We start from the raw sequence: 18,931 nt of genomic DNA on the forward strand, positions 1-18,931 counted from the left end.
TGGTATGTGAGGTTATTGGGTTCAAAAAAGAGAAAGAAGGTCGCTGCCCACTTCATCTTCGCCCCCCCAGGAGTATTTGGAAGACCTGGTTTGAAGGATTCTTTCCCCTCATGGGCTCTACAAGCTCTCACGATAAACATTGCTAATGTGAAAAACAGTCTTAAATCCTTGGTAAGCTTTTCAGATACGGAGGGAAGGGAACAAGCAGGAAAATAAGAATGAATGAAACCGTGAGAAAAGAGATAGAGAGGAAAGGGGTGGGAAGACAGACAAGTATCTCTTTTGAGTGTACCCCACGTGCATTTGGGCTGCATTCCTCTTTATGTGCCCCCCACCCACCCACCTAAATCATTTCCCTAACCTTTTTTCTTTTTTCTTTTTCTTTTTTTATATATATTTTATTGATTTTTTTACAGAAAGGAAGGGAGAGGGGGAGAGAGTTAGAAACATCAATGAGAGAGAAACATAGATCAGCTGCATCCTGCACATCTCCTACTGGGGATGTGCCTACAACCAAGGTACTTGCTCTCGACCAGAACCCTTCAGTCCGCAGGCTGACGCTCTGTCCACTGAGCCAAACCGGTTAGGGCAATTCTCCCCAACTTTAAGGTCCACACTTTCCCAACCATCGAAGCTGTTATTGTTGCCTCCACATTAAAACATACCTCCAAACCCCACAAAATATCTTCTCATACCAATCTTACACCCATTTTCAGCTGGGTGTGGTCATTAGAGGTGGTAAGAGGAAACCCAAGAAAGACAGGAGCACTCTCCCAGAAGCTTTCTGGAAACAATAGGGTCTGCCTACATGTCTGCTCCAAACTTAATCTGTGGTGAAGACTGAGGTCAATCAAGGACAGGTAATCCATGGCCAGCTCTTATAAGGTAGGAGGAGTATTTTGAAGCCCATCTCTCATATTCTACCCTAAGTAGGGTACCAGATTTAGCAAATAAAAATACAGGACAACCAGTCCAATTTGAATTTCAGATAAATTACAAATCATCTTTTTAGTATATGTTCCATGCAATATTTGTAATATATTTGCTATACTTGGGCAGGCCTCCTGGGGGAGAATGTGAGCCTTGAAATGTACTGTTCCCTATGGGAACAGATTCAGCCTTGGGCTCTTTGGTTAAACGTTCTAGCCACTTAGACAGCCAGTCCAAGACAAGAAAAGCTTGTGTGAGAATGAAATATGGGTATACTGCATCTGTCATCCTGCAATTGAATGCTCTGAATATGGATACAGGGAGGAAAGCGCTTCTCTCCCTCCCATCAAAGTTCCCCTTCTTCTTCTTGATTCTCAGCAAAGGACAAAATCTCACCTCATCTGTTAGTAGCCTCTGTCTGTGCTATAACGAATTTTCCTTGTCCATTTTTCAAGGAGCATGGCAGTGCCCTTTTCAGAAAAAAAAAAATCTCATTAACAATGATAGCCCACAGTTACCTTTAAGAGAACCCTAAAGGGGCTGCATCCCTGCAGGAATGAGGCAGCAGTTCTTCCAAACACAGTGTGCCCTAGCGAAGAAAGAACTAGTCTCCCACCCCTTGCTCATAAGCTTCTTTGTTCCTGTATGCCTCCATTATTTTCAGAATAAAACTTTAATCTATTTGGTAACCTCAAATACACAAAAGCATTGGTGATGCCTCAGTAATGAGATGATTAATAATAATAGTTTGATCAGTTTCTCTGCAAATACCTTTGTCCTAAGAAACAATAAGCTTCCTGGTTATTTGACAGCCTCAAAGACAGGAGGAAATTATCAGCATGGCAAAACAAACAGTGTATTCTCCACAAAAATTTGTTCCCGCACTGGGCTCCCTCTAGAGTAAGGAGGTCACTGAAATTCACTTGAGTAACAGCATTTCACTGACAGCTTGAAGGAAAGTTACTGTTTATGCACTTCATTAGGGGAATCCCCTAATGCTGTACTTCTTGAAAAGTTGCAACACAGAGAAGTGATACCCAGATAGATGGAGCCTTCATTTAACTCTGCTGTTATTAGAAACCAATGCCAAACATTCTGTGGTACTTTGAGAAGGGAGTGTCTTGAGGTATCTGTTAAGTAAGTGGACAATAGAGGCTGTGTTTAGTCTATAGATGACTTAAAGAAGCTATGTTGGGTGACCCTTTTCATGTCTCTTGAGCCTGTCCCCCAAACGCTTCCAATGACTATTAACAATACCAATAACCATGTGTAAAAAATAATTATCAATTAACAACGTTCACGCACCCTGGAAGGAAAAAACATTAGCAAAGTGTTATTGGACTCCATTCTCTGCAAAATATCAGAATCTACAAAGAGTTATACGAGGAAAGAGAGAAAGAAGAAAGCATAATTTTTACTAATAAAAATATCTAGTCACTCAGGGAAAGCAAACCACTTCAGAAAATATACTAGGAATAAAAACAACAAATTGATTACAAACCAATTACATGAATATTAAAGAATGATTGGACAGACTGAGCTGGTCCAATCTGGGTAGGTTGATATGAGAATTCTCTAAGTAATGAGCTTCTTGAGGATGGAGATGAAGACCTTACTGGTTTTGAATCTCCAGCACTTAGCTCACTGCTTGGCACTTGGTACCCAATAAATATTTGCATGCTGAAGAAATATCCTATCTAATAAAAGAGTAATATACAAATTGACCATCACTCCAACACACAAGATGGCTGCCCCCATGTGGGCACAAGAAGGCCACCACAAGATGGCCAGCAGGGGAGGAAATTTGGGAGGGACCAGGCCTGCAAAGGAGGGCAGTTGAGAGAGATCAAGCCTGCAAGGGGGAAGTAAGGGGTGACTAGGCTGGCAGAGGAGGGAAGTTGGAGGCAATCGGGCCTTCAGGGAAGGGTAGTTAGGGGTGACCAGGCCTGCAGAGAAGGACAGTTAGGGGCAACAAGGCCTTCAGGGGAGAGGCAGTTCAGGTGACCAGGCCTGTGGGAGAGGGCAGTTATGAGCAATCAGGCTGGAAAGGGACGGTTAGGCATCAATCAGGCTGGCAGGGGAGTGGTTGGGGGTGATCAGGTTGTCAAGCAGAAGCGGTTAGGGATAATCAGGAAGGCAGGCAGGTGAGCAGTTGTGAGCCATCAGTCCTGGGTTGTAAGAGGGATGTCCCAGATTGGAGAGGGTGCAGACTGGGCTGAGGGACACACACCCCCATGCACGAATTTCATACACCAGGCTTCTAGTATTTAATAAATGTATAAATGAATGAATGAGTTGATTAAATAAGAATTATTAAGAAAATTCTTAAACTAGTTTTGGAGAAAATACTAATGTTTTAAATTAGCATTGCATGAAAAAGAGTAAGTTCAAAGCAAGAGAAATTACATGAGTAAAAGCCCTCAAGCAACCTGAATTTTCTCCAGGGTCATGATGCTGTCCATGCTCCTGAAGTGTCATGTAGCCAACACTAGCAACTCATCCTTGGATCAGAGTTCCTAAGGTTGTCCCTCAGCCTGACCCAACCCCAAATCAACATTCCAATTCCCTAGGCATATTCTATTGTATATCCAGAGTTACCTAGACTTGGCCATCACATTATGGTTTAGCAGATTTAAACCCCAAAACACAGAATTTTCTACCAAATACTTTTGTTCTTAAACCTTCAGCAAAATCATCAACACTGTCAAGATGCAGAACCAAGCTAGTGAAGAGCACAAAAACAGTGAAAAGTTCTGAGCAAATGCTGAAAAAACAACGACAAAAAAGTGTTGAATGGTAACATACTGGTTTTTTTAGGATAAAATTTGGACTAATGAAACACAGAGGGCTCAGAAGTATTTCCTTTATGGATTTCACTGTGGCTGGAGAGACTGCCACCACCAGAGACAGAGGGACTCAGGAGTTACCAAACTGCAGGCTTATCTTGACCCTACCAGAGAGAGTCTTTCCAGAGACCTAACAACACAGGTTGCCCCTAAATTTCTCTTGTTCTCTCCTGACCACTACATTGAGCCACACCCTCACTGCATCCCCACCACAATACTTGAGTTTTCCACATCTACTGGATGTTGTAAATCAAACAGTCCCCCCTCAAAACCCAGTTGAGTTGTTTTCTTCAACCAGAGGTGAAGAGGCTTCTTCCTCATTCTTACCTGCCCCATTGCAGAAGCTCTGCCAGCTATCAGTGTTCTCAGCTGGGCCTGTTTTCCCTTAGTTACTTGTACATGGCTAGCCTCATACATCTCTCATTGTGAAAAAGAGGCAAACCTTTTCTGCATCTGTGAGAAGTTGTCACCTGAAAATTCTAAATATGATCACTGTAACTATTGTAGCATTTTCAGATTTAGTTGCATCTTTTATCTTTCTGTTTCCATTACTTCTCAGCATGAATCTTCTCAAACCTTGCAAATGCCAAGTTCAAGCTAGGTGTCAAAATTCTGGAGTGAGAAGGGCAAAGAGGCCAAAATACTGAGAAAAACTATTGGATCTACCAAATTCCTGTGTGACATTAGGAATATAAGCACAGCAGAGCATATCAAACCTGAGCTTTCCAATACGGTAGCTACTAGCCATGTGTGTCTATTGAGTAGTTGAAGTGTGACTTTGACTTGTTCACACCAAAATGTGCTATAAGATACATAGCAGATTTCAAAGAGTTAGTATGAAAGAAAAAAATGTATTAATACTTTTTAGATTGATAGTTTGTTAGAATTATAATATTTTAGACTTACTGAAATAAAATATTTTATTAGAATTAATTTCACCTATCTTTTTATTTATTTTTAGAGAGAGAGAAACATCAATGTAGAAGTGAAATGTTGGTCAGCTGCCTCCATGCCCCCTACTGGGGATTGAGCCCACAATTCAGGCATGTACCCCTACCAGGAATCTAACCAGTGACCTCTAAGTCCATGGGATGACACTCAAACAATTGATCCAGAGCTGTCTTTTTTTTTTTTTTTTAATGTAGCTTCTAGAAAAATTTTAATTACATATGTGGCTTACATTATATTTTTATTTCACAATGCTATGGTGAAGCATGCAGCATTATTAGCTATGAAGCAGACGATTCTTGAGATTACTGGCACGGGAAATTGTATAATATTGTTCTTCCCACTGACAGGAGATTAGCTAACCAGGTGGGTTGCTGTCAATGGATTTCAAATTTAACATTTCTTCATACATGTTATTGTTAAATGTTACAGAAATTCTCTCTGTGAAATTATAGATAACTTTTTCCTTTATCTTAAAAAGCTTATCATATAAGAGAAAGAAAAACTATTTCAGAGCTATATGGAACCAAGTTAAGGGATCATGGTAAAAATTACCCCTTCAAAAGCGATCACACAATGTTTTATTTGAGCCTACATTTTTAAAAATCAAGAGATTTCACACAAAAAATTCTGTTTGGAATTCCTTTGGAGACAAAAAAAAAAAAAAAATATCTGATAACAACAGACCTACATTCCCATATCAATGAGCTAGACCTGGGAAGCAGCTGCCCTTTTAAACCACCTACCTACTCCCTAGTCAGCCTCATCTCTATCATTCACACCTAGTCTCTTTTCTTTATGTTTATGACCTGTCTTGTCTTTATAGACCTTTTGGGTGTACAATTACTGTTCTAAAGATTTAAAATTCAAAAAGCCAGCTTTTCAGAGGCAAGAAAAGTTGCCATATATATATATATATATATATATATATATATATATATAGCAATTTGATATTGCATTTCACCTATTGTGTGTTCCCTATTTCATCAGAAGAATAATATAGTGGTAACACCTATTTCCAAGAATTACATGCCATATCACTAAACTTATGAGTTTTAGAAAACAATCAGAACACAATAAAACAAATTTTAAAACTGCTATTTAAATAGAACAGAATTTACTTATTTTTAAAATTTTAAATCTTTATTGTTGAAAGTATTACATATGTCCCCTTTCCTTCCCCCCACCCCCACCCCATTGACCCCTTCTAGCCTGCCCCTGCCCACCTCCTTAGGCCTTCACTATCCTGTGACCATGGGTTATGCGTAGATGTATACAAGTTCTTTGGTGTATCATAAAACGAAACAATAGCCAAATATGTGCAGGAAACTTATGCAAATATGATCACAAAAGTAGCAAATAACTCAACCTTATCTATGATCATTTAAATATAATTGAAGTTGGATTGCTATTCAAGATAGCAGCAGAGTAAGTGGGTGTTACACTCACCTCCTCATTTTTGTGAAATTACAACTAAAATATAGAGTAAGCAACCTGAATAACCCACAGAAGTCTAACTGATCAGGAGTCTTATTAACAAGGAGTTTTAGAAGCAGCCACATTGAATCTGGTAGGAAGGACAAAGACAGAAAAAGAGATTGGCCCCTCTTCCAAGACAGGTGGGGTCTCAATTTATGTCAGGTTCCTGAGCCTAGAGCACCAGAGCCTCCAGCTAGAGCACCAGAGCTAGAAAGAGGAGAACAAATAACATCTGGCTATGAATATCAATAGGAATTCTGTCTGCCAGATAGACACAAATCTCCTAGATTCACAGGCATCCTCTTACAGGTGTAACTCACAAACTCTCATTCACAGACACTTACCTGGGCTCTGGCAGAGGGAGGGCAGAGTGGACTAGTGTCACATGAGGACAGACTGGAGTCTATGGTTCTGGGGATAGAGAGATGAAAGGATAGCCATGAGTATCCCTGTGCTGAGTCCCATTCCCTCACTCAGATGTCATCTTTCCTAGGTAGAGTACTCCTCTACATATGGCATCAGGCTGGGGGAAAGCAATAGCCCCACCCTCTACATTGCTTTTCACACCACCCTGCAGAACTTTCTCCTCTGCCTCTACATGGGTATAGAGATCTGGGCAGGCTCAGGGGGTATCAGTGACTGAATTGTGTGGCTTTGGAGAAGGGCCATTTCCTTTGCTTTCTCTCATGGGAGATTTGGTAGCCCTCCCAGTTGCTTCACATCCTGACTCCTGGTGGATACACTCTGCTAAGATCTAGGCAGATTCTGGAACAGTTGCATGGCTCTGGGGCAGAAGCCATCCCCCCACCTTCTCCCAAGCCTGACTGGAAGCTTCCCCTCATGGAAGATCCACTAGCCCCATCATCCTGACTCCCAGCAGCCCTGCTCTGCTGAGATCAGGCTCCCGACAAAATCTGGGACAGATTGAAAGTGTATTTTTAGGACATATTTTCCTCACACACCTGACCAGTGCAGAACACCTTCCTTCATAAAGCCAAATCTTTATCTATTTAAGCCTAATAACCTCTGCTGGCAAATCCCTGAGATCCTATACAATTACAAGCACCCACGAGTGGCAGCTATTCTTGGTATACCCTCAGATGCAGCATTGGTACCAAGTTTGAAACTACATCAATCTGTGGAACACCACTCATCCCCACCTGGTGACTCACTGAGAGCCTACCTCATGCAACTCGAGTACTGCCAGAGGCTCTTTGAGCAACTGAAACTAACAGGCAGCCAGCAGGCAGATGCAAGAAGACGTGGATATCAGGGTACCTTGGAACTTTTGCTAACCTGACACCAAGCTTGGTGCTAGTAAAAGCCAGCCTTTGTGTGTAGCTTGGTCCTTCCCAACAGAGGCCCAAGAGAGGCAGCCACACACTGTGAACCGCTTATACCTCCAAACAGGTTGCTAAGTACTAGCCATAGGCAACGTCTTACATTGCCCAGCACCAGAGTCCCTCCCAGAACCAACACAGACAGTGTGTTTCAGGAAACATCAGAGTAAGATCCAATAAGCTACACAGGCAGCATATCTAAAGGGAATTCTTGTCAGGCATGAGATTCTGCTGAGGAAAATTCCACTTCATGTGGTCAGCACCTGCACAGCAGCTTGCATGCCATAGTCAGGGTTTAGCCTCACATTCAACCAGCCTAAGGGTTGATTCCACCCACAAGTGAGCCAATGGCAATCAAGAATCAACTATACAGGAGTGCCCACATAATTCACACAAGGTACATTATTGGAGTACCCAGCTCAGGTGATCAAGGAAATTGCACCACTGGATCCCACAGACCACTTCATGAAGACTGAGAGTCATAGAAAATCTAAGAGTTAAATGAAATTGAGACAAGCAATTAATTAATCAGATACACAGTTCAAATGAATGGTTACAACAAGTTCACCAGCATGTAAAAGGACATAGAAACCATAAAGAGGACTGATCAGAAATACACTGAAAGGAATAACACAATATGTTAGATAAAGTAGAGTAACAAATCAGCAATGTGGAAAACAAGGTACAAAAGAATACCTGGGTGAATAACTGGACAACCTGGGTGAAATGGACAAATTCCTAGAAACATACATTCTTCCAAAAGTCAATCAGTAAGAACCAGAAAACCCAAACAGTTCAATGACAATTGATAAAATTGAAGAAGTAATTTAAAAACTCCCAGCAAACAAAAGTCCTGGACCAAATGCATTTATGGGAAAATTTTGTCAAACATTCAAAGAAGAACTAACACTTATCCTCCTCAAAGTATTTTAAAAAATCCAAGAGGAAGGAACACTTCCAAACTCCTTTTACAAAGCCAGCATTCATAATTCCAAAACCAGATAAAAATACTACAAAGAAAGAAAACTACAAGTCAATATCTCTGATGAACATAGATGCTAAAATCCTCAACAAAATATTAGCAAATAAGATCCAGCAATATATTTTAAAAAATCATACACCTTGATCAAGGGGGTTTTATTCCAGGGATGCAAGACTGGTACAATATTTGTAAATCAATAAATGTGATACATCACATAAACAAACTGAAGATTAAAACCACATGATCATATCAATAAATGCAGGGGGAGTGGGGAAACATTTGACAAAATCCAGCATCCTTTTTTGATAAAAACTCTCAGCAAAGTGGGAATAGAGGGATCATGCCTCAACATAATAAAAATTATATATGACAAATCTTTAGCCAACATCTTACTCAGTAGGCAAAAACTAACACAATTTCCCTTAAGAATAGAAATGTACAAGGATGTCCGCTTTCACCACTCTTATTCAACATAATACTGGAAGTCCTAGCCACAGAAATCACACAAGAAGCAGAGATCAAAGGCATCTAAATTGAAAAGGAGGAAGTAAAACTGTAGTTATTTGCAGATGACATAATTTTGTACACAGAAAATTCTAAAGACTCTACTAGAAAACTACTAGACTTAATAAATGAATTTGGCAAAATAGCAGGATACAACATTAACATCCAGGATTTGCTGCAATTTTTATACACCAATAATGAACTCTCAGAAAGAGAAAATTAATAATTCCATTTACCATTGTAACAACAAAAAATAAGATACCTAGGAGTAAACGTAATTAAGGAGGTAAAAGATATGTACTTAGAAAACTATAGGACATTTGGAAAAAAAATCGAAGATACAAACAAATGGAAGAATATACCATGTTCATGGATTGGAAGAATTAACCTCATTAAAATGTCTATACTACCCAAAGCAATCTACAGATAGAATGCAATCTTCATTAAAATACAAACAGCATACTTTACAGAACTTGAACATATATTTCAAAAATTTATATGGGACCATAAAAGACCCCAAAGAGCTGCAGCAATCCTGAGAAAGAAGAACAAAGTTAGAGGGATCAGAATACCAGATTTCAAAATATACTAAAAGCCAATATAATCAAAACAGCCTGGCACAAGAACAGACATATAGATCAGTGGAACAGAACAGAGATCAACCTAAAACATCACACTCAATATTTTACAAAGGAGGCAAGAACATACAATGGAGTATAAACAGTCTCTTCAACAAATGGTGTTGGGAAAACTGGACAGACACATAAAAAGATAAAACTAGATCACCAATTTACACCATAAACAAGAAAAAACTCAAAATGGATAAAAGACTTAAATGTAAAGTCATGAAACCATAAGAATCTTAGAAGAAAACATACGCAGTAAAATCTCAGACATCTCACATAGTAGAATTTTTGCAGATCTATCTCCTATGGCAAGAGAAACAAAGAAAAAAAATCAACAAATTAGAATATATTAAAATAAAAAACTTCTTTACAGCAAAAGAAATCACAATCAAAATGAAAAGGGACCCACTATATAGAACATATCTGCAAATGATACACCTGATAAAGGGTTAATCTCCAAAATATATATAAAGTATTCATACAACTAAACAAAAGGAAGACCACCAATCCAATTTAAAAATGGGCAGAGGACCTAAATAGACACTTCTCCAAAGAGGACATACCAATGTCCACGAGACATATTAAAAAATGCTCAGTCACTGATCATCAAAGAGATGCAAATGAAAACAACAATGAGGTATCACCTCCGATCTTTCAGAATGGCTACCATCAACAAATGGCAATTGCTGTTGAGGTGTTTAGGATGTGGAGAAAAAGGAACACTAATTCACTGATGGTGGGAATGCAGATTGGTGCAGCCACTGTGGAAAAGAGTATAGTTTCCTCAAAAAATTAAAAATGTAGCCGCCATTTTACCTAGTGATCCCACTTCTGGGAATATATCCTAAAAATAAAAAAAAAATTTTAAAAAATCATAGAAGTGCTATTTACAATAGCCAAGATCTGGAAAGAGCACAAGTGCCCATTGGTAGATGAGTGGATAAAAAAAAACCTGTGAGACATTAACACACTGGAATACATTGCAGCTATAAAAAGGAAAGATTTCTTACCCTTTGGGACAGCCTGTATGAACCTGGAGACTATTATGCTAAGTGAAATAAGCCAATCTGAGAAAGACAAATAGCATATCATCTCACTTATTTGTGGACTCTAATGCAGAAAACAAATTGACCAACAAAACGCAAAGCATGGAGGCATGGAACAGACTCATACCTTCATGTGGGGGTGGGGGGAACTAGAAGAGATAAACCAAAGAAGTTATCATATATGCATAGCCCATGGACACAAATAACAGAGTAGTGAAGACCTATGATGATTGGTAGGGGCTGAGTAGAGCGGGGTAAAGGAGGAGGATGGGAGACATCTGAAATACTATCAACAAAATATTTTTTAATATACCAAATAAACATAAAGATCAAATGAGACACTGTGTCTGGCTGACTTTGAAAATTATGAAAGCACTATGTAAATGAGAACCTTTATCTGTTGTGGTCTAAGAAAATGGCTTTCAAAATGTCAGCCAGACTCAAGAATTTCTGTGCCCAACTAAAGCTTTTGCATCTTAGGAAACTGTGTTCTCACTACACTGATATCTGTTCCAAGCAAAGAGTAAATCTTCAAAAAATTAAAGATCAAAGACTAATCAGTGATAAGCATGTTCTATTGAACCACCCTTCCTAACTTGGTTTTACAATCAGTCCACAAAGTATAGGATGAGGAGAAAAGTCCAAGTTATACACACAAAGGAAAGCTAGTTACTCTTTAAAAAATGGGTTCTTTGTTCTTCAGGGTTATAGAGCCTTGGGAAATTCCCAAGTCAATCAATATTTCTTGCTTGTTTATAGTATCAAGATACAGTAAAATGAGAAATTTCCAGTAAAAGTGTTTTCAGCAACTGTTACCGAGAATGAATGCCCCAGTGGTATCAAAGACTGTTATAGTTGTTCAAAATGAGTATCTGTCCTGTCCCCAATTCAGGATGTCAAGTTAATAATTTCTTCCTAGAGTATGCACAATGTGCCTTGCAGGACTGGCTCCATGGGCTTAAGGCAGGGTTCTCCACCCCAAATTACTCCATCCCTTGAGGACCCAGGCCCACAGATCACTGAGAGCAAGGCTAACCAGCACAGGGTTCTCAGCATGAAAGGGCCATGCGGTCATACCTTGAGCAAGACTGTCACCTAAAGCAACATTAGCTGAGGCTGAGGTGGGAAACTGGCCCACATACCCTATACTACACATCTATCTACCAGTTCATTTGTTCAATAGATGTGCCAGGCAAATGCACTCTCGGCCAACACACTCCAATAAAGATATGATGTGAGCCACAAGTGCTTTAATTTTTTTGTTACCACATTAAAAAGAGTAAAAAGAAATAGGTGCAATTAATATCATTAATATATTTTGCTTATCCAAGTATAAGACTAAAACTTATCATTCCAACACTTATTCCAACAGGCAATCAATATAAAAATTATTAATGAAAATATAAAATTAGTTTGCATTTTTTGTTTTAAGTCTTTGAAATGCAGTGTGTATTTGACACTTCCAGCACATCTCAATTCAGAGCAGCCACATTTCAAGTACTCAGTTGCCGTTTATGGCTAGTGACTACCATTGTGGTCAGTACAGCTCTGAGGATTTCACAGAAAACAAATCATTTGATTTCACAGAAAACAAATCATGTGTTGCCTTTAAAATGCCTATGGACTATTAGGGATAGACTGGACTCAGACAAGTAGAAGGCTCTTAGATTCATGCCAAAATAGGGATAAAAGCAGTGTGATAGTGGCCTGTAAGAAAGGAGCACCTAATCAGATCTGAGGGGGCAGGGTCAGAAAAATTACTTCAGGGAGGGAAGTTTTAGCTGTGCCCCCAAAGTAAGAATTAAGGAGAGAGGGGGGCAGAAAAGGACACAGGAAATGTGGTGAAGACTGAGGAGCATCATCAGCAAAGTCCTGAGAATAAGAGAGAATGTGGCATGTTCTGGGAGCCTCCAGTCATTCATTATTGCCAAGTCTGAGGAGGAGAGTGAGAACAGAGCCCTCGAAGTAAAGAACCAGATCATGAAAGGCTTTGTGGGCCATAGTGAGGAGGGTGGGTTTCCTTCTGGAGGTGACAGGAGTCCTTAAAAACTTCTAAGTGGGGATTCTTGGTGGCCCCAATTTCTAGGTCCATCTCCTTTAAGCCCCTCTTTTTAATTAAGGGATGAATTATCCATAGAGGTGAGGGAAGCTGCTTAGAGCTCCCAGATGGTTGGTAGCAGAACCCTGATTGTGACCCCAATCCCACTCCCACTGCTCAGATGTGTCTGAGCAGAAGGATACATGTCATTGTTCCACACAACAGGCAGGTAGCACTGCGGAACACACCAGAGGTGGGGCAAGAAGGCCAGGAACTAACCCCAGGGGAAGAAAAGGGAGAAGGGTGATTTCCAGGAAGGAAAGTGATGACCAGTTCCAGTTCTGCTCGCCTGCCTGAGCCTGGTGTCTAGGTGAAGGAAGCATTCCCATCTAATGAGAAGGGAAAGGGCAAGTGAGAGGAAGGCCAGCAGCCTTGGAACCTGCTGTCAGTAACTTCCAGGCCGTCCAAGTAACAGGGATGAGAGCTAACCTGGCCCAGAAATTCAGCAAGTGAGACAGTGAGTATATGCATATGAATGGGCACATTCTAGATAAATATATACAACATTTTAAAGGGGCACTGAGTAGCACCTCAACTGGGGAATCCTTACCCTCAGGGTGGCAGGAGTGTGGCAAGCCACAGGGTTAATGTAGCACATCTACCAGTGGTGTTTATTTTAAATATTATTCTTATATAAAACAAAAATACATTCTTTTCTGGCTTCTAAAGGCTACCTGCATTCCTTGGCTTGTGGCCACTTGCTCCAGCTTCAAAGCCAACAATGTCTCGTCAAGTCTTTCCCTCTTTACCGCATTCAGACACTGACTCTTTTCTTACCTCCTTCTTCCAGTTTTAGCCAGCCTTGTGATTACATGGATCCATGTGGGTAATCCCAGATCATTTCCTCATCTAAGGTCAGCTAATTAGCAAGCTTAATTCCCCTTTGCATGGAACATAAAAGATTCATAGGTTCCAGGGGATTAGGACACGGACATCATTGGAGGGGAGAGGGGCATTATTCTATCAACCACATGGAGGTTAAACACTCAGATATAAAATTAATTCTGACACAAGACAAGAGCCACGCAGATCTTAAGTGCAGCGAAGTTCAGGAAGGGAAAGATCACTTTCTGTTGGGATCTTCGGGAAAGGCTTAGAAAGGGACTGTGCAGCGTGCAGGAGGTGCCTGGGTAGCCTGGGAGATCGGGGGCTTGATCTCTATGATCCTGCCCAGCCATCCAGTGCTAATGTAGTATGTCCACATCAGCAGCAGCAGCAAGAGCAGCAGGAGTGGGAAGGGCTGAGCTGTGGCTGAAGGCACCTGGGGAAATCACAGGGTCTCTGCTGAGATGAGTTTCTGAGCACAGGTCACGGAAGACTGGGATGCCCAACCAACGAGTGGGGCTTTGTCCCAGAGGCACTGAGCAGCTATCAAAGTCTGACTGCAAAACACACCTGATGATGATCCAGGGAATAGAGGGATAGAGAGTGATGAGGCGGGAAGGGCAGCATTTTAAATAAGCCACACATAAGTAAAAAGGGAAAGAATGAGGGTGGTGACAAGGGAACTGAAAAAGCGTCACAGGCACATGGGCACCTTGCAGGCAGAATGAGGAGGATCAGTGAGCAGTGGAGAACTGGGCAAGGAGAATAGCACGGTAATGTTAGGGGAGAGAAAGGGGCCTTTTAGGAGCAGGAGTCTGAGGCATGGGCAGGGTCCCCAGGAGGAAATGGTTCGGTGGGCAGTGGAAATGCAGGCTGGGGTCTGGGAAGATGCCAAGAGTGCTTAGAGGTGTGGCAGGAACTGGTAACTATGATTGAAAGCCAAGGTAATATAAAGAGAGGGGCGTGAGGGTACAACCTTGGGTAACATCCTATTTAAGGGTCTCTAGGAGGAAAGAAGCCACTGAAGAAGATGGGAGCAAATAACCCCCATGGGTTTCCCCACTGAGGCACAACTGGTTGGTGCTTTATGGCATTATTAAGATATGAACACCTTATCAGAGGGGTAGTGCAATAAATTCTTATCAACCACAGGGCTTATCAGCAATTAGTCCATCAGAAAAATCACAGAGAACAGGTGGATCCTGAATGACAGAATGTTCCACCCTGGGCTCTGCCAGGAAGGAACATTTCAAAAAAGTAGCATTTCTCCAAGGGACAAATCAGAAGTGCTGCCCTCACAGGTCCCACGGAGAGGACCACTCAGGGGCTCAAGCCAGTTCTGAGATTGCTGGACCCCTTCCTGGTTTCCCCACAGAAGCCCCAGGTTGCTGTTCTGTAACGTCTCTTGGGCAGCTGTGTGTGCCCACAGTCTCTGGCACAATGTCCCATGTGTAATGAACCAGCCATGCTTGTGATTGCAAGGATAGTGGGAGGGAGGGGACAGAGCCACTCTAAGTATTTCCCATCATGTTCTTTTTCCACACAAATCTATGCTATGATGAAAGAAGACACTGGGTTGTCCCAGTACATAAAGGAAAAACTAACATGTGGTGCTGGAGATCAGGATAGAGGCAACCTGGGAGCTGGGGAGTAGTGACATGGGTGGCAACTTGAGGCAAGCTCTCAGGCCCATTACACAATAAGGCTCACTTGGTGAATATCCTTCAAGCTGTCATCTTATGATATGTGCATTTTTCTGTATGTACATTACATGTTTATGAAATAGTTTGCTTTTCAAAAATTACATTGTGGAAGAGGGCACTGTGCGCCTGAGAGGGAATTAGGAGACCTGGGACAGGAAAGAGGGGAAGTGATGCCAAGGAGATAAGGAGAAGGAGGAGCACAGAAAGAAACCATGGCCATTCTGCAAGGACCACACTTAGCTTTTCTCCAAAACGGGGACTCTGGTGGACAGAGGAAGCTGCCAACTGGGCAAGCCCACCAGGCATGGTCAGGGCGAGAGGTAGCTCTAGAGTTCACTGTTTGTCATGTGAAGAAGACACTATAGACTACACTGTCAACATGACCCTTGGTTTCTGTGATGGTCAACTTTACATGTCAACTTAACTAGGCTATAGTGCCTAGTCATCGGCTCAAACACTAGTCTAACTGTTACTGGGAAGGTATTTTTTTAAGAGGTAACATTTACAATCAGTTGACTCAGGTAAAGCAGATTACTCTCCAATGTGGGTGGGCCTTGTCCAATATATTGAAGGGCTTAAGAGCAAAGACTTAAGGCTTTCCAAAGAAGAAGGAATTCTGCCTCTAGACTACAACATAGAAATTCTGCCTGAGTTTTCAATCTTCAGACTCAAGACTACAACATCAACTCGTACCTGAATTTCCTGCCTGCCCTACAGATTTTGGACTCAACAGCCCAATAATCATGTAAGCCAATATGTAGAAGTAGGTCATATCGGCTTATTGTATTGGTTCAGTTTCTCTGGAAAATCCTGACTAATACAGTTTCCAATAGGCTGTTCTCTAGGATCCAAAAGCATCTTTCTCAGGCCACCCCTAAGGACAGACAAGGCAAGGGCAGCACTGCTAATGAGAAAAATAAATAAATAAATAAATAAATAAATAAATAGGAAAAAAAAAAAAGAAATCCACGGTCAGAACGAGGATCTGAATGCTAGCTTTGTCCTCTTTACTCTTAAATCGGCGAATGTCACCAGGCACATTCATTCTGCTAGCACTGAAAAAAGAGGAAATGCTGTGAGAAGGAAATATTGAGTGAAACCTGCATGCTTTCAGCTTTTCCTGTGAGGGTTACTTATGTGACTTTTTCAGAGGGTGGCCAGAAACTCCAAATAAACAGCCACCTTCCGGAAGGTGTTTCCAAATCCACCCAAACTCTGACCCAATTAGATACAATGCAGAAGCTGGGTGAAACAAACACAAAATCTTTGCAGGGATTTAATCTTCTCCAAACACTGAAATATTGTTAAAATGTTTTATCTTCTATTGCACATGGAGGAGATTAAAAAGCCATGATAAATGGTGTGCTCTCCGGGAGGGAATGCCATATATAGGGCAATACATAATTTCCTGCTTCTGGTTTCTTTCAGGATAATTGTCCTGGTAACATGAAAAACAGGAGGGATATTAATTTAAGATTAAAGCACAATTATAAGCCCTGTCATGCTGTTAATTTCTTTTAAATGTTCTTCTGAATAATTCTACCTTTGCAAGATGGAATAAGCACACAATTAAAAATTGCATTAAATAAATTAATAACTAATTAATGAATAAAAAGAACTCTGAAAATAAAATAGGCCATGTAAATTCTAAACAATAATTTTAACAGCGAGCCAGATCTTAATCCTTCAGATCTTTGAAGGAACAGCATTTGGGTGCACATACTATTAGATAGCATCTCCCTCTAGATTTAGCTCTCAAATAGCTGTGATCTTGGTTCATGCACTGCCAAGTGATAGCTTTAGGTGAAGGCACTTCAGGCAAGGGGCATAATTGACCAATCTCAGCACCATCCTACTTTTCCAACCTTAACACCATTGCCTCCTTTATAATGCTTGAAATTCTATACTTTCCTGTGCCCTCTAGCCAGAAATTCTACCTGGGTGATTCTGCCATTGATTAGGAATTCTGTTAGAAAATGCAAATGATTTCTGTAAAGCTTAATAATGAATCATTCATTAGCACATTTATATGAATCAATTTAATCAGATTGCTTTCTCCCAATACCTAATTGAGGCCAACCTTTTGGGGAAGTGGGATGAAGGAGAAGAAGTGGTATTTTGCACCAAAGGGTAATAATATAAGAGCAGGCTGACAAAGGTAGAACTGTCCAGTGGAGGAGTGTTCTGGAAGCCCAGGGAAGGTGAAAGAATAAGACTCCATAATGAGTCTTCATTATATGCCTGCAAAGAAGCTAAAACTTTAAGGACAAGCCTTATGGATAAGGCAGGAAAGGAAGGAGGGTTCTACCATGTAAGCTTGCCTTCTGTGTGCTTAATGAAGGTCAGTTTGATTACTAGTATATGCATTTTACCAATTGAGGAAACTGAGACAAATAACCCAAGACCACACAGTAATGTGGTAAATGGGGGAGAATAAATTAAAACCTTCCTCCATCTGAATCCAAAATCTACACTCTTTCAACTACACATTTCTTTACAGCAATTCATGAGTTAGATATGATTTCCCCCATCTTTAAAATGAGCAAATCAAAGCTTTTGGAGACTAAAGAAGAAGTGGAATCCTTCAGTAGTTCCAGGTATAAAAACATCAGGCATGTTCAGTAACTTCAAATACTCTGAGTGTTGTACTGCATGTTGGAATGACAGAAGGCAACGCTGAAAAGTTGCAGGTCAGATTGTGGAAACCAGGAAAAACCACTAAAGGTGCCAATGAATATGAATCAAGTTAAATCCTAGCATCCAGGCTCCAACAGGATGTTCTGACCTTGAACTAAGTCAAGTTGCCAAACAAGGGAAAGAATCCAAGTTACACATGAAAGCATTGTTTCCACTTCAAACTATCTTGCCCTAAACTGCCATTGATACGAACTGCAATTAGCAGCTCTGTTATCAGAAGTAAACTACCAACATAAAACCTGCAATTATCAAAATTATCACTTAGCCTTTGAAAAGATTGTGAGAAAGCCCCTTTCACCTGGTGCCAGGAAAGAATGAGAGAACTGTGGAATTAGGAAAAGGCCTGTAACTCATGCACAGGAATGTTTTCATGAGGCCCGCTATAGGCATCAGAGTCCAGTACCGCCTGGGTCTCCTGGCCTCTCTGGCTCTTTGCTTGCCTAGAAGGAACCCTTGGGAAGCTCTCCTAGGCTAGGAGCCTGCTAGCAGCCCATCTCCGTGCCCACCTGGCAGACACTTCTCAGTTGGCTGCCATCAGCCCCACCAGGCCCCAAAGCTATCCTAACACTCTCTTTGACCTAGTTTGTTTTCCCTGTTCCAGCTCTCTCCCAGCTCCCCCTGCTCACTGACATCCTCCTCCCCTGGGGATTCTACCACCCAAGCTTCCCAAACCCAACAGATCTTCTCTTTCTTCATCAACCCCTAACTCCTCATTCTCCCTTCATCGGTATCCATCTCCCCAATCTCTTCTCCCTTCCAGAGCTAAGTTGATAAACTCATTCATAGTCCGGCTACACCTTACTTTAAGCATTTGTCATGCATGCCAGGGGTTGTGGTGGTGCCTGTCTCCCACCTGTTTATTAAGTTCCCTCTATGCCACTGGCACTGTGAGGTGCCGGATATCCAG

The sequence above is a fragment of the Pipistrellus hanaki genome (genome assembly GCF_964339955.1).
Source record: "Pipistrellus hanaki genome assembly, chromosome: 3".
NCBI lineage: Eukaryota > Metazoa > Chordata > Mammalia > Chiroptera > Vespertilionidae > Pipistrellus > Pipistrellus hanaki.